The sequence below is a fragment of the Belonocnema kinseyi genome, chromosome 10 (assembly GCF_010883055.1).
Source record: "Belonocnema kinseyi isolate 2016_QV_RU_SX_M_011 chromosome 10, B_treatae_v1, whole genome shotgun sequence".
Lineage (NCBI taxonomy): Eukaryota > Metazoa > Arthropoda > Insecta > Hymenoptera > Cynipidae > Belonocnema > Belonocnema kinseyi.
In genome coordinates, this window is record NC_046666.1 from 65478672 (window position 1) to 65484040 (window position 5369).

The window sequence follows — 5369 nt, forward strand, 5'->3', positions numbered from 1 at the left end:
TATAAATGTGTCAAAATAGTTTGTTATAAAAAAAATTTAATCACAAAAAAATAAAAGCTTTTTCATTTATGAAAGCAAATTGATATTAAACGATAAGTGAAAAAGTGGACAAAAAGTCAGGGCATATTCTAAGGGACAGTATTAAAAAAGGGCAGTGCTAAAACGAAAAACGCTAGTACACTGTAAAAAATACGTTTTAAAATTGCACTTCAAAGTGTAAATTTACACATATAAAATGTCACTTTAGATGCATTAAAATTACAGGATAGAAAGCAAATTTCAACATGTTGTGTAGAATGACGTCTCTTACAGGTTTAATTCTATGAGTTTGCATGAATTCATACGACGTGTTGAAAATCACTACTTTCAGAGTGTGTAAAAAAAAGGACTTACTTTGTACATAGTAAAATTCCCCAGACTGGTAAAATTACCGAATGCGCATAAATTTCTATTTTCTAACGAAAAATTCTCTACTTTATAGTGATTTTAGATTCGTCCGTATAATATTCCACATTTGTATAATTTTCGCGATAGAGCTTTTTTTCGCTCGTTTGTTCGCGTTTTACGAGCGAACGTACATTTTAGTTTGCAAACTTTATAGCTCACTTTCGGCGAAAGCATAAATGCGAGTGACTGATTTTAAATTATAAATTTTATACCATATAAGCTTGCGTAATTATAAATATATTCTTAATATGATCTTAATGATTTAAGTATTTGAGGTTAGGTTGATATTTTGGAGAAATTTTCCACTTTCCGTTGTTTTGTTTAACGTCACATATTAAATTTCAGTTCAGTTGAGAATTTTACACTTTTGTACAATTTTAGAGATTTTTATACTAATTTCACGCCGCTGCGCGTGAGTCCACTTTTTACATACGTTTAGCGTACTAAAATTCCACAACCTTTTTTTACAGTGTACTAAACATCGATTTCGGCATTGTTGATTTTTTTTAAATATTCAATTATTAATAATAAAATACACAGTAGATAATATGTTTATTTATATAAATATTTTCGCTCAGAGAGATTTACTGTCAAAACTTTCCTGAATTATTACGAAAAATATTGTCAAATCATCTCTGAAATATTGACTGCCTAATTCCTGGCCCACATTCGGAAATAATAACTTTAAGGAGTTTAAGGACGTTTTTTTCATCATGTCAGGAAGGCAAATAGTCCATCGGGCAGTATTAACATTTCCTTAGAATGTACCTTGGAAAAAGTTGAATATTTCAGAAAAAACCCTGGAAATTTCTAGTATTGTTCAAGGAGATTATTAGCAATAATAAATTCTTTAAATAATAAGGAAATAATTTAAATAGTAAATTACACTCTCCAACTTCATTAAATAAACATAGTATTAATAAAATACCCTTCATTTGCGATATTCTATATAAATAAAATTGTTCGAATGAACAAGAATGTTTAATCAATTAAAAATTAATTAGCAAATTCACAAAAAGTTGTAATTTATTTGTTCATGAGTATCTATGAACAAAAATCAGAAAAAAAATAATTAAGGCCAAAATTCCGAAAAATCCTTATCGCACTTGCATGAGGCATGAGCTCCAAGGGCAGTTGAAAAGAAAAAATAATGTTGGATTCGCATTCCTTGTTCATGAGGTCATGAAATGCTTTTTATTATAAATGTTTATGTTTTAGACGAAATTTACAAAAATGTGTTTTCCCCCCTTGGTATTCTTCTGAGAAACTTCATGGGATGGGCTGCACCTGTTAATATTTAAAAAAAGAAGCTTTCCCTTTTTTTGAGAATTTAACTAAATGAGGGCGCGGGGGCGTCAAAGAAATTTGAAACTTTTGTTTTGTTGGGCCACACTACTCATTCATATCATTTTCATAAAGAATTAAATTTTTCAAATGACTTTAATCTAAGAATCTTATCTTCAAGTCCCACAATCTGGTTTTATAAAAATGTATCTTGACTCGAGGATAATGCGAAATTTATTTATATGTATGTGCTGCGGATACGGAGGCATATTCACATCCTATAATACTTATACTACAAAAGAACAGTGGTCCCTAATTCAATAAAATCTCCGTATAAGGGGCTGCATATTCTTAATGGGAATAAACTCATTCATCCCATATAAAATGGCATCACGTGACTCGATCGTCTAGGCCTTTGATGTATAGTCATCACTGACAATTAACTTTCAATTCAAGGCCGCACATACAGTTTCAAATCCTGCATTGCTGCCTCGGGAACAATTTTTTTATTAATTCCCTCAATCATTCAACTTGACCTAGGGTGGTCTAAAGTTATACCTATGATATTTCATACAAACTAGGCTAGAATCATCAATCGTGATTTTTGAAGATTTCAGATACTTCAAATCAAAATTTCAACAAAAAAGTTGTTCTTCAACCAAAATGTTGAATTTTCAACAAAAAAGTTTAATCTTCAACCACAATGTTGAATTTTCAACAAAAAAGTTTAATCTTCAACCCAAAAATATTAATTTTTAAGCAGTTTATCTTCAAACAAAAAGTTGAATTTCTGATTAAAGAGACCAATTTTCTATAGAATAGTTTCTACGTTAAATAGTTTTCTATTTTCTAAGATTCACTTTAAAAAGAGACACAAGAGTTTATCTTCAAATAAAAACTTGAATTTTGAACTTAAACGACGAATTTTCAACAAAATAATTGAATCCTTTACCGTAAAATATTAATTTTTATACAGTTGCATTTTTAACTACAAGGGTTGAAAATGTTGCCAATGAAAGACGAATTTTGAACAAAAAGTTGAATTCTCAACCCAAAAATATTAATTTTCAACCAGTTGTACTTCTAACCGAAATAAATGCAAATTTGGCCAAAGGAGACGAATTTTCTGAAAAATAGTTTCTGCCAAGAACATTACTTAAAAAGAAAGACACCAACGTTTATTTTAAACCAAAAAGGTGAATTTTAAACTAAAAATTATTAAATTTCAACAAAACAGTTAAATCCTCAGCTAAAGAATATTAATTTTCAATAAGTTGCTTTTTTAACCTAAAAATTCTAAAATTTCACGTAAGGAGACAACTTTGTACAACATAGCCTCTACCAAGCAGGGATTCGAACGAAATTAAGGGACATTTTTGGATATTTGCCAATTATTTCGATAATGTTAAAATAATTTGGCTAAAAACTAAGCTTAATCTTTGTGCCTACGAAGGCACAATGTCAAAATTATGTGTTAATCGTATGTTATATAAAAAAAAACGAAAAGGAACGTAACGAAACTTTCATTACGTTCCTTTTTGTTTTCTTCCACATAAAACTTTGACGAAACACAAATTTGACAATGTGCCTTCGTAGCTGCATTATTTTTTAGTGACCTTTCATACTTAACATTATTTTCAGGTAAATTATATGGAATTTTAAGCAATAAACTCTCCACAAAAAATCTAATTTTTTATATTTCAACTGAAAACAGATTTGATTTCAAATCAAAATTAGTTGCATTCATAATAAAAGCGAGTTCTCAACAAAGTTATTGAACTATCAACCTAACCAGATCAATATTCAACTAACCAGTTGTACTTTTAAACAAGAAAGATTACATTTCTACCAACAGAAAAAATTGCCTTAAAATCTTCCTGATTTTCTACGAAATTTTTAGATATCCTCTGAAATTTTTAAATTAATATTCTTAAAAAGCTTCAAATTTTTTATTCCAAATTTTCAAAAATGTACTTTTTGAAACATTTTCAACATTTAAACTATTTTTAATATCAGATTTCATATAATTACACGAGATTTTGTCATATTTATATCTATATCTATTATATATATATATATATATGTGTGTGTGTGTGTGTGTGTGTGTGTGTGTGTGTGTGTATTCAAGGAATTTTTAGGAGCCATGTAAATTAAGAGCACTATAAATAGCCGGATTTTCTCGGTACAAATAGGGGAAGCTGGAAAAAAAGAGTACACGCAGAAACTTACATTTAAAAAATTTGAAAAGATTCCAAAACATTTTAATGATTTTGAGGTATTAACAAAATTCCAAGGATATTTCAAGAGTTTTAAAAAGTTTCAAGAAGTTTAAGAAATTGCAAGGAATTTCGAACGATTTGGAATGGCTTTAAATCTTTAAGAGTATTTAAAAAGCTACCATGGAATTTTTAATTGAGTTCATTAAAAAATAATGGTATTTCAAAAGATTTTTAATTATTTGCAACATGTTAGGGAATTTAAAAAGATTCCAAAGAATTTTCAATTGATTTCAATAATTTAAAGGAATGTTAAAAGTTTTGCAATATTTTAGGGTATTTTAGAGAATTACAAGGCATTTTTTAATAGATTAAAAAATGTCAGAGGATTTCCAAACACTTTAAGAAATTTAAATAATTTAATAATTTAAATAATTTAATAATTTAAGCTTACGGAATGCTGTGATTTTTCCTATTTGTAATTTTTCCAATTCACTTGATTTTATTGTTCATTCAACTTGCATTTTTATAAATTTCATAGAGTTCTTATAATTTTCCTTATATTCATCTGAATTTACTCCTATTTCACTGATATCAAAGAAAATTTTCTGCATTTTTTTCCAATTTATTTTAACTTAACTTAATTGTTTTAAAGACTTGTCGCGTCCTGAGAATTATAAATTTAAAATGTTTTTATTCCATGTAAAAGAGATTCTATATTAGGATGTATAAAAAAAGAAGTTATTTGCCCAAAATTCTAATATCGACGAAATTTTTTTTATAGAAATGAAAAACACACCCCTAAAGTTTCATAAAAAACTGCTTGTGTTTCCGCATCGTTCATATAGCTAAAAATAAATAATAAAAAAACGAAGCACTTCTTCAAATTTGAAAACCAAAAATGTTTTATTTGAGATTTTAATTATTCATTAAACAAAGTTCAAAGTAATTCGATTTATACCTGCATAGCGAAAAAGTCGACTTTGTCACTATTTTCCTAGTGACAAGAAAATATTTAAATGTAATACATTGCTCTTTATTTGACAATAAAATTAATTTTCGGTATATAAATTATTAGAAAAAATAGTTCAAAGCTAGTAGCTTTGTACCTACACATCAAAAAATGATTTAAATATTTTTATCCTACCTGAGTGACCTTGAAATTTCAAAATATCGAAAAAACTCGACTTTTTCACTATTGTCTTAGAGTTACAATAATTTTCTCGACGCTTTGACCGTGAAATGTCTGATATACGTTAAGGAAAATTTTAAAAATAAATATGTTAGAAGAATAATATATTAAGAATGTCGATATTAAAATAATTTTGATTGATTTTGAGTTACAAAAAAGTATCTAAACGTGATGTATTGCTCTTTATTTCAGAACAAAATTCATTCTCGGTGTGTAAATTAGGTAACAAA